The 12,380-nt window shown below is 30.6% G+C and overlaps 1 protein-coding gene across 1 annotated transcript in view; it reads left to right on the top strand.

The window, feature by feature from the left end:
• The window catches only part of LOC121121660 (uncharacterized), an 80,023-nt gene that overhangs the window by 16,090 nt on the left and 51,553 nt on the right, over positions 1-12,380 (top strand). Inside the window, exon 2 of the mRNA XM_040716626.2 lies at positions 7,873-8,111. The gene's annotated coding sequence lies outside the window, so the exon portion shown is untranslated. The remainder of the gene's footprint in view (positions 1-7,872; positions 8,112-12,380) is intronic.

Here is a 12,380-nt window from a genome sequence, read left to right as displayed (position 1 = left end):
CCTTATATCCTCAATCAATCCTCAAGATTATTCTCCGTCTTTTATGAGCACACACAAATACATTCTTCAGATATCAGGAATATCCTAATCATATTTTGATACGCGAAAGTAGTAGTTTTTAGATAACCCACAGTATGGTCTCTCAAAAATATTATTAATACTTTCAAGATTATCAGCTCGAATAAAAAGATTTTGTGATGGATCTAGAAACATTCTGGAGAAATTTGGATTTACATTGAAGGTGGAGATGCCGATGAGGGAAAGTTTGAATTAAATAAATATAACAACAATATGCTCCAATATTACAGGGGATGTCATACCAATCCCTTGTCCTCAAGTCCTTGATCAATGAAATTGCTTCGAATCTTCGGCTCTTATGTGAATCTCCATAGACCAATTGTGCCTTTCAGATTGAAAATTTCATCAATTTCCACAGCCTTCTTAAGGAACCGTTCAAAAACTCCTTCTCTTCTGTCCTTCCAAAATTATTTAAAAAAGACGAAATATCCCAACGAAGCACAGCAGATTATATAAATGCTATACTAATTAAATTCCTGACTTCTCCTGAATAATGGTTTAAATATCGTAAATTATCAGGCACAATTGAAGTCGCTGACAAGTTTTGATAGACGAAAGGAAATTATGCTTTTTCTGCGAAAAAAATGATTGAAACGAGAATGTGAGAATGCGTCGAAACACATTTGACCAACATGGGTATTCAAGAGCGACATGATAAGAAACTTGGAAGGATTGTCTTTTTGACAACCTGTAAAAATTCTAAAACTAAGGCCATGATCACCAAGCCACAGTATATTTTATAAAAGCTAAGGACTATAAAAGAGAGTAGTTTAAAATGAATAATTAATTTTAACTCTCTACTCGAGTACTTTAAATTGCATTTAATTTGAAATTTTAATTTAATATTGCTTTTGACTTTCTACCTGATACTTGGATGTCTTTGATAATCTGGGATCTCATCTTTTAAGAACAGGGTGTTATGCGTCACTTAGGGGATCTAATCTCCTTTAATGGAAGTATTATTCATTCAAAATCTGTTACTTCATCATCCATTGGTTCAAATAGACATCCGTTGCTCTATATCTTGGATGGAATCATGATATACTTACTATGAGTACAGAGAAGTTTGATAAAGAGAACTTATACTCGAATGAAATACCCAGTGAGAAAAAAAAGAGTATAAAAACATCTACAGCTCCTTCATTGGAAATCTTAAAGCTTGTTATTTTCCAAGTCACTTTCGGGGATTTTCGGTTGATAGCCGTAACTCCATCTAAGAAAAAGGGATGGAGCGTAGCTATAAATTTGTAATCATCCAAAGTTGTTTTTCTTCTAACTAGTTAGAATGAAGAAACATATAATTAACTATAATGATATATTCTATTCTCATTCATCCATAAATATATACAATTCCCTATAAATGTTTATTCATTAAAAAAACATTCTCCATTCATAAATGGCCTGTAAAGAGTAAAAATAATAAATTAATAAGTGCATCAAATTATTCCACTTTTTCCTTAATGTAACATTATGAAACCTATGAAAAGCCTGTGATACAGAACACCCAAAACCCTTGATTAATAATCTCCTAAATTGAACATCCATTTGCCCTTTTTCAAGATACCACAGCTAATCTTAGACTGGGATCTTTAAAAGTTTTCAATATTCATACCAGCCAATTGCATGACTTCCCTTAACCACTTACTAGCAGCCTGCAATTTAATGGGTGACAATTACCTTTCAAAGTCAAAAATAACTTATCTTGGTCACGCCTCAATTGATTTGTTTGCTCAACATATTCAATGATGTGTCTAATTGGATATAGTCTTATACCTGAAAACCTTGCCAGATTAATTACTCCCTTAATATATCCCAGACTAGGGAAGAAAAATAGATCCATCCCTGTTTATTCTAATGCCTAAACCCATTAAATCTAGAAAACCAGCCCTAGCTATACTATCCAATACAACCAGTGTCTTTGCTGAAATGTCTTACAATGATACCCGAATATTTAATTTGTTTAACAACACCTTGACATCCCAAGTGTCTTGATATTTAGGCATAGGGGGTTTGAAATTTTAAAAAACACCTTCATAAATCTTGTCAACAACTTGTCAGATGGGATAACTTCAGGGGTTACTTGATTTTTTACGATAGCTGCTTTTGTTGTTGCCAGCGCACTGTATATAGACATGGGCTGTGAAGCTAGATAGTTAATTACCACCTTACTTGAAACATTAAAGAGTGAGAATCCTCCACTCATACAAAACTTAAAGAAATGTTTGAAACCCGATGCATATGTCTTTTTAGTCGACGCCCACTCGGGAGTTATCAGAATCCCAGGAGAGGAATCCTGATCCTTCAACCTCTTTATCCCTTTTGGAAAGATTGGAAAGAAAGAAATATTCCTTCTTCTTCTATCTGACGGAAACGCATCCAATACCTCCACTTGATTGTCCCTCATCCATGATACATAATTTGAAGTCACATGGAAATCATTTCAGGCGAAGACATCTACCTCAGATTGACACCAACAATCCATTACTTGGTGGAATGTTTTTTCTCTTAACCCGAATTCCTAGGTCTGTAGAGACTTTCTTCAAAGAAAGTCTGCTTAAGTGTATTCCTCTGAAGGAATCCATATAAAGTCTGCCCTGATTTCCCTCGTTATTGAACGATTCCACGTTATTACTACTTTATTATTCAGACATCTTACCTTGGTACAACCCTTCTTTGGAAAATTGACAGGAGCAGTCGTATTATCAAGATGAATCAATAAATGTTAATGATATGTAATTATATTACCCGCCTTCTATACTGCTAGCATTTCTTGCTCGTTAATGTGAAGATCTCGATCCTATCCTGACCAGCACCCTTGTTAAAAGAAGCCATTTGAAAATAAAATCCCTTAACCTAATAAGGAAGTGTATGTATAAATTTCCAGCGTTGGATTAAAAACCCTTCTGATCGGTGCATGAGCTATCACTAGCTCTGTCCACCATATAAGGTATATCTCGCTCTCGAAGGAGATAAGTATATCTGGATTAAAAAGTTCCTTCAAATTCCCTATTCCTAAATCAAATGTCGGGTTTCTTTGAAAAAATGGGGGAAACTCGAATGCTGGTTTTCTATTTTCGATGAATCAAGTTATTTCTTTGGGTACACAAACTCTTATTCAAATTCATCCTGAACCAAGAATTGTGTATAACATCAATACTATGCAAGAGGAGATTGAGGCTTTCACAACAGAAGTGCCCTTCAAATTAAGTAATCTAAATAGATGCTACAACTTATCTTAAGTTAGACCTTAAATATGAAATCACAGGTTCCAGAAGCTTAATAAAAATTATGGGTGTTGATGTCAACCCGAAACATACCAAATTAAGCTGATAAATATTATCGTTTCATCGAAATCGGAAAATAAGACGATGGCCATGAAAATTTTAAATGAATTATATGCGTCAGAAGATCTAAATAGTATGAAAATGGATCTTGGTACAACCAATATCTTAATACTTACAATTATAGAGTCATTCACTTTGACAAGTCCCTGCAATCCCCCTCCGTGTTAAGCTTCCCCTTCACTTTCTGCAAGTGTTCTGAAACATCTTAAAATGTAAATCCCGTGACTTTTTTTTAGCAGGTCCGGTTTTTTTTTCTCTCAAAGCCTTGTGGCCTTCAGAAAAGGGCAATACATTTTTATTATTTCTGGCTATTTTTAAGGTTCAAAACTGTTTTAAGGCCTCGGTGTTGAAAATAGGGCTAAATTATGTTTATATATTTTAAAGCCGAATATTAAAAAAATCTAAAACCATTTTTAAAATGTCTGCATCGTACTTATAACTCGAGTTATCTTTGTTTAAAGTGGAAATTAGATGATTTTTATTCAGAGGTTCATAGTTTGAAGACAAATAGGCTCATATATGAAAATATGAACGGAAATATAAAACAAAAAGCCTCCCCAAAAATGTTTTATATTCTTGTCAATTTGAGATAAGTCTATGAGAATATTTCAAGGATAAAACTCATTTTTGAATTGATTTCCTAATAAAAATTAATTATTATTCGTATGCCCCAGCTAAAAGAGATAGAAACTAAGAGAGAGAAGAAGAAAAATGATTTGCTCTGAGGACTCCCGTGAATGTCCATTTTTTGGACTTCCTCACTCACTACGGGTATGCAATGAGTCATCTTTTGTCCATGGAGCTTGAAATAGTTTATTTATACAGTTTGAGACATGAGGCTGAATGGTATAACAAATTGTATAATATATACTTTCTTTTTCTCTCTCTTTGTTTCTATCGCTTTTCTTCTTCTCTCTTTTTGTTTCTATCTCTTCCAGCTGGGGCATACGAATATTTATAGACTTTTATTATGACATCAATTAAAAAATGAGATGGGTAGCAATATGAAATTCTTGTCCAAGAAAATTTCAGAGCCCAGATCTGAATCCACTGGATTGCTCCATTTGGTGGCAAATTGAGAAGAAGGCCTGCAGAGTCCACCATCCGAATATTGATTCCCCGATGACATCTGTTAACCAGCAGTGGAGTATCATATTAAAGAACCGTGTTGCCCATTCTGCCAATTCATAAGTGATGTGCATTGTTATCGTACAAAATATTATAAAGAAAATTGTCTATGTACAACATCATCCTGATCAATTATGAGTATTGTAATGCCTACTTAGAAGCAGTTCTCAGTACTTTTTCTACACCCGGTACCAAGTTCAATAAAAAAACTTTTATCTCTATTACAATCGAAAATTTAAAAAAAAAACATGAAAGTATCATTTTTTTCGACATTTTACAGGTTTTCAAAGCAATGCCTCTAAGAAGGACCATTTTTTTCGGACGATTAAAGGTTAAATTGTTTCTTCTTTTTTCCTTATTTCAATTATATCAATATGAATTTTTGTTGGATACAACCATTTCGTCTATCCAATACATAAACTTTTTCAAAGCCTAATAGGCATACCTTTATTTTTAATTTTGACAACAAATAATGATTTTAACTTCATTAAATACAATCCCTACACAAATCTGTCAAGGGTAAAAAAATAAATAATAAGAAAAACAAGACAAACCGATACTCCGAATCAACGAACATTCTCGAAGAAATTTGCCAAAACGTCGAGTTCTTTAATGATTGAAACTTCCAAATTTGTTGGATTGTATTTCATGTTGCATTTGCAAGAATAAATAAAGCCGTAGGAAGAATCGTGGCCACGACCCCATCAGTTTTTGAGGTCGTGACTACTAGATTGTCTTTTATTTTTAGTTGACACATTCGTATCATAGGAGATATCTTATCATATCCAAGTAGAATAAGTTTAGCTTTTCAATTTTGTGGCTAAAGAGTGTGACATTGAAATGCCAATCAAAAAATTAATTTTTTTGGAAAAAATTCAAAAATCCATTGTTTTTTTCAAAAATGTCTGAAATTTTTTTTTTTTTAAATATGAAGTTTTTTGAAAAGAAATTTAAAAAATCTATAGCTATTGAAAAAAAAAAATGAACTTTTCGGAAAAAAATTTCAAAAATCCACAGAGTTTTAATTAAAAAAAAATTAATATGAAATTTATTGGATAGATTTTAAGTGGTAAAATTTTTTGGGGTTTCTTTTTTCTTAAATCTATAACTATTTACAAAAAATTAAATTTTTTGGAACGAAAATTAAAGTTTTTAACTTTTTGAAAAAAATTTTAAATATTAAATTTATTGGAGAAAATATTTACTAAAGTGTTTGGATGTTTTTTTTTTAAATCTATATCTATTCACAAAAAATAAATTTTTTGGATTAAAATTTTTAAAATGCTCAGTTACTAATGAAAAAAATAATTTTTTTTTGAGTAAAATTTAAATATCCATAGCTATTCACAGAAGTTTAAATATTTGTCCGAAAAATTTGATTTTGTTTTTGGGGGTGGGGGAAATTTGGATATTTAGGAGGGAGGCTATAGTCACTCCAACCCTACACCTGAAGATGTCCTTGATATATTATGTTCATATTATTATGCATTAAAATTGAAAATATTAATATTATTTGCAAGATATGAGCAATTGGACGGATGAAAAAATGGGAATTTTGAACTGTTTTGTTTTAATTTTCTTATTTAATAGTTTGGAAAAGGTATAAAGGAAAAGCTGTATCATATTATATGAGTTAAAATGCTATTGCAATATCTATATGTTTTCAGGTGTCCTAAGACGATTAAAGGTTTTTTTAAAAAAAATATACATTTACCCCAAGGTTAATAGAAATACAAGAACAAGAAAATTCAAGCTGGCTCGAATTTTCAATCTTATGTATTGTACCGACTGTTGGGCAAGATAGGCAGATTTTGACAAAACACACAACCACTCATCTACTATGACGTCAATATTAGAAGTGTGGTGGAAGTCAAACATCAGTAGTACATGCGTTATGGTAAAACCTTGTATTTTTATTAGCCTTGCATTTACCCCGAATTTTGATTTTTACTTTTTTTGCTATCTAAAAATATGTAACCTTTGTATTTTATTGTGCAATGCTCTTAATACATATCTGATATAGCTTTATAAACTATCGACAATTGTATGAAATATTCTAAGGACCTACATTTAAATACTAGTTCCAAGGACTGATAGTCCTAAGGACCAATATGATCGCTCATAAGAATGGACTGTACCAAATAAATAAGGGCCGAATACAAACTCATTTTCACTTACGGAGCGTTAAGGAAGGAAAATTTATTTTAATGATTCTGTCATTGGTCAGATAAAGATAAATATTATACTATTACAATTATTCAATCTGAAGTCCATATACATAAATGTATACATATACGTTTTCTAGGAATGAAAAAGTAACGAACCCTACGTACATTGAGTTCAAGATTTTTTATAAATTAACCAATATCTTTAGCCCAATGACTATATTTATACTTATAATTTCTACACATAATTCACAGAAATACAGCATTTCAATTATTATGAGTGATTTTAATGAAGAAAAAGTACAAATAATAATCAATAAGATTGCATTTAAATATTTATGAAAAACGATAAACATTTTCTGAAGTAGTAGTTTTCTTTTTCTGATAATTTTTTTATGATTTGACAGGATTTGAGTTATTCTAAATGAGGAACCAAAGCTCAATATCTTTTCTAGTCTAGGAATCCCCATATGAAAACCCTTCCCTACATGTCAGGCGATGGTTGCTGCAATTGGCTTATTGTAATATATTTTTAGATTGAATAATTGTAGAAATACTCTATTTATTACAAATTTTTCGTCCTTTTTTCATATTAAGAAGATTTTTTGACTTTCATACTAAAAAAATACATTATTAAATATTTATATGTAAAGCAAGAAAACAGGTTTTTTTGTCGATAATGAAAACTATTTATCACTCATATATACCTTTAAATGATTCTGTTAATCTTGTAGTATTGGATGTAAGGCCAATTTTTGCATGAACAAGCTTGAATTAAGCATAAATGTACGGGCTCTTTTTCTAATTTTTTATTTGATTAAATAGAAATATTTTCAATTTTGTAGGAAGTTAAATTCATGGGCCTTAATTTTGTGTTAAAGAAATTAATCTTCTGACAATGAAAGATCTGAAGACCAAACCCTTTCGAGTAAATTGTGTTCATGTTTCATTTAATGGCGGTTTTTTTTAGAGAATCATATTTGTTTTCCTTTTAAAATGACTTTTTTAAAAATTAGGGTAAATTGTTATAACAAAAACTTCAAATCTGAGTTGAAGTTCAAATTTTTTCAAATTTATATATAGTGTGGGCCCTATAACAGTCCTAATTGGAGCCTATTTGTATTATTTTTAGTAATTGCGTCAATATTTACTTGCAGATCCATTTGAATTTTTTAAACGATGGATTTAGATGGACAGACCTTTTTTTGTCGAAATCAGAGTTCCTCCACTCTGACCACGTCCTGCTTTCAAAGAAGAAAGGATCGGAACTGCTATCTTCTTCAAGCTTTTATTCTCTGGATTATCATATGCCTTCCAGTTAATATAATAACTTTCTTACTCTGGCTTGATGCTCCAAAATATCATCATGAAAATCATCAATCGTTCTTTAATAATAGTAAGTTTTATTATTTTATTTTGGTAATACAAATACTAGAATTGGATTAGAGCTAAAATATTCAAGTTTGGTCATGCTGTACTTATGTTAGGACAATCTACCTTTTGTCAAGTTTGACTTTCAGAAAATTTTCACATATGTAAAGTGAAATCCGCTAAAGTTAGATCACTAATGTCTAAAAAAAAAGTGGGACATGCACCAACCACGTCAAACGAGGATGGGGTAAGGCCTAAATCCCTACTTATACTCGTTGACAGGGAGTATCTTAAAACCACGTAGAACTAAATGATATGTTCTATGGAACAGGGGTAAAAATTAAAGATAGTTTCGAAAAAGTTTAGTTTTTTAAAAGTAAAATAATTCTAAATAAACGTCACTTGATACATTTTGTAAATCTATTTTCTTTGTTGTATAAATTAAGGACAAAGTGACGTCATCTCTCGTAGATATCTTGCTGTTAACGTCCGATCAGTTATCAATTAGGCTTGAAAGTGTAATGCAGTGGTATTTTCTGCTGCCTGCCCTTCAAAGCTTGATTTTTCTTCTACGACCCATGTATCTCCTACATATTTGAATTGCTATTTGGTCAGTATCTATTGAAGTTTATACAATTTTTTATTCTATCCCTATCATCATAATGAATAGCAAGAAAATTTAACTATTTGAAAAGCGAAGCAAAATTCTTTTTTAAAAATCAATTGAATATTGAATGTGAGAAGACATACATTATTTTTAGGCATGGAATAAACCTCTTAGTGATAAGGAGTTGTGTACTGTCCACATTTCCTTCTTTAATGATTTTAAGAGCAAAGATGCTACTATCAAGCGCATAGAAGAATTACCTATTTCCAAAAACCTTTTTTTAAACCGGGCAATGCCAATAAATGCAAAAAAGCGAGTAATTTGGGAAAAGGCTTGTCTGTTTGTGATCACTATTCAATTTGTCATGATAAAACTACGAACACCCCACATCGTCTGGCTTACCAGCAATATTTTACAGATCTACCAATGCATTAAAATGAATTCAATGTTAAAATACAAGGTTATGACAATAGTATTGATACTATGTTTAGGATTATCCTCACTTATGAGAGTAAGTGAAATATTTTCCAATATGATTTAGAAACCCAGTATTACAAATACTTTCTGAAACTGAAAAAGAACCGTGAGGAATTGATCAAAATCAAGCTATCAGGATTGCTGTAGAAGCCTTTGTGTGCCAGTTTTAAGCTCTCTCAAAGACGAATGTTAACAAGATTAATAATAAAAAAAATCCAGAAAAGGTAAATGTACGAAAAGGAAAATAAATTTGTTTGAATGACTAACATAAATAATTTAGGAATGGAGTCAATTGAATTCCAATTCAGTTCTATTTGGAAAGAAAAGTTTATGAGAATAATTATTGTTTGAATAGAATAACATTCTTACAGCGTTTGGTGCTTTAAAAAAATCAAAGACGCGTGTTTGACAATTTGATATTCAACATATGTATGTAAAATATTGTTTTCTTCGTGAAACTGTATTAACAACAAAAAATGTAAGACGGTGAACTGATAATGCTTTAACACTGCCTGTGTTTTCATTAAAATAATTGTTAAACTAATATTAAAGAATGGGCAGCGGGAGTAGAGGATCACAAAAAAAAAAAAGGTTTCCCCACTTTTTTTGGAAGAAGAAAAATCTGCGTTATATGAAAAATCAATTGTTTGGGGAAAATTGTTAGAACGTGGACTTTGAAAAATAAGATAAATTATTTTTGAAACACCACTTTTAATTAATTAATTTATTTTTTCTTAGAAATGTTAGGACGATTAAAATTTTTATTCATCATAAACATTTTAATATAATGTATGTCAGACATGAAAACGGTAAAACAGTTGAAATATTTAATTTTAATCAGGTATTTACTTCAAAGGAGGGAGCGGTAAATCACATTGACAATGGTCAATGTACAAGGCTATTTCTTCTTAATATTTGGACTCCCTCGGTGCAGGCAAGCTTCATAATATACACATGTATATTATATGAATTGTCTTATTATGAATAAATAAATATGTAAATAAAATGCTCCTGAGATTGAAAAATTATTCTTTAATGTTAGATTCTAGAATTTTATGTACAAAATGTATCTTTTTTTGGCCTTTCTTTTTAAAAATTGAAGATAGATGAAAAATAAAAATGATTTTTTTTTCAGAAATTGACAAATATTTCAGTTAAATATTAATTTTTATTTTTATATATATTCAATATTCCATTGAAAATCCATTTTTTTGCACCTGAAAAAACAAAAAAAAACTTTTGTGTAACAAAAACATCATCTTGCAACGAAAGTGCAATTTTCACCGATTTATTTTTTTTCTTTACAAGAAAATCCTTTATTCAATTATGTGGGTAAAGAGTGCGGTGTTTTAAATAATATGTTATTTGTAAGTTTGTGAACCAAATATTCTCACATTCAATATATACTAAAAATAAAAACCCACAAATACTGTAGATGCACATTGCAAACACAAATAAATACAACATAGCCAAAGCTGATATATAAACACAATTAATAAATAAAAAGTTCCTTCGGAAAAATAAAATAGGAAAGAAAAAAAAACGTTAGAAAAAGAAAATACAAAGAAATGACACACAGTTACAGTTAAAGTTCATAAAAAAATGATACTGCCTGTTGTTCATATAGTTCAAACTCGCTACATGTTACCCTAGAAGAGGGACATTCCATGTCAAGTCTACACACTTTCTGGAAATTTTTAAAAAGGTATCAACCGAATTTGATAAATTTTGATCAGTATGGTTTTTCCGTCAAAGAAGTAACATGTTTTAAAATATTACACATGTAAAGGGGTGAGGACACGTTTGGAAGTCCCTCAAAACTTGATCCCCTTCAAAAGAGCTTGGAACTTGAGTGAGTCATAATTCCATTTAGAAAAAAACGATTTCTTTTTTTTCGATCAAAACATTTTTAAGAGTACGAGTTCAATCCATATCTTATAAAGAAATGGATTATGTGAAAAAAAATAAAATATTATTGCAAAATATATAAAATGACGCCTCAACCACGCTTTGACTTACTCATATATTATAGGTATGCAAAAAATTAGAGTGGGATCTCAATGACATCACCTACATTCAGACATACAACTGGAAAAGACTGGTATTTCCTTTCCCTGCCTGGGTGAAGGAGATACTAACATACCTCTCTCGTTCAGTAATTTATTTTCCTGTAATGCCATTTTTTATGAGCACCTAAAATATTGCACCATTACACTCACTGTTTCAGCACATATTGACAGTATCTGAGTGCGTTCGGTATTAGTTGAATACTTGTATTTCTCCTTGTGTCCTTCAATCATTTGAGGCATCCAATTTTCCTGAAATAATGTAATATTTGGCACATCTGTCACACTAGACGAGGAATCAAGTCTAGTCTCTTTTTTACATATTCATTCCGTTTTGAGTTTGCATAATTTTTAGATCTGGTAGCTTTTTGTAGATCTATTGGACTTTCTCCAAGTACAGACAATGAACAGTTTAAAGTTTCAATTTCAGTGCTCTTCTCAAAAACTTCGCCGTCTGTAAAATAAGTTTCACTTGCTGTGACTGATAAAGCTTCAAGGAATCTAATAATTTCCTGCTTTGGTATTGAAGATTCCTATTTGTCATTATTTTTTATTTGGGGAAGCTTTTTTCTACATCCAAAGCAAAGCTTGTTTCTAGACTAACAAAGGAAATTGTCTCAACAGAGGTTTTGAGACTTTTGAAGATCTTTTCCATAATATTTTTTCGTGTGAATGTTTGTATGATCTAAACAAAACTTTCTTAAATATCTTTTTTTTTGACAAAACCATATTATATAACCATGCAAACTACAAGTACTCTATTATTTTCAACCCATGTGTTGCAACAAATTATAAAATTCACGGTATACATCTAATTGGATCATGATCAAACAGAGTAAGACAAGGAAAAAGACTCAAATACGTGTATATGTTACGATAATGCATGTTGGAAAAGTGCAGTACACTTATATGTTGATAAAATAATATATTTATATCAAATTTTTGAGTAAATAAAACGAAATTTACTATTATGGCGAATATGTCCTGATAGTATTTTTTTATAAAAGATAAAATGAAGCTTGTACTCTTAAAAATATTTTAATCTAAAAAAATAAAATTGCTTGATTCTAAATGGAGTAATTCATATATTCTGCTTTGAAGATCAATGTATGTAGTTGAATAATTACTTTAGAGAACAGAAGAA

Source organism: Lepeophtheirus salmonis, chromosome 7 (assembly GCF_016086655.4).
Source record: "Lepeophtheirus salmonis chromosome 7, UVic_Lsal_1.4, whole genome shotgun sequence".
NCBI classification, from domain to species: domain Eukaryota; kingdom Metazoa; phylum Arthropoda; class Copepoda; order Siphonostomatoida; family Caligidae; genus Lepeophtheirus; species Lepeophtheirus salmonis.
This window is presented reverse-complemented; position numbering and strand designations above follow the sequence as displayed.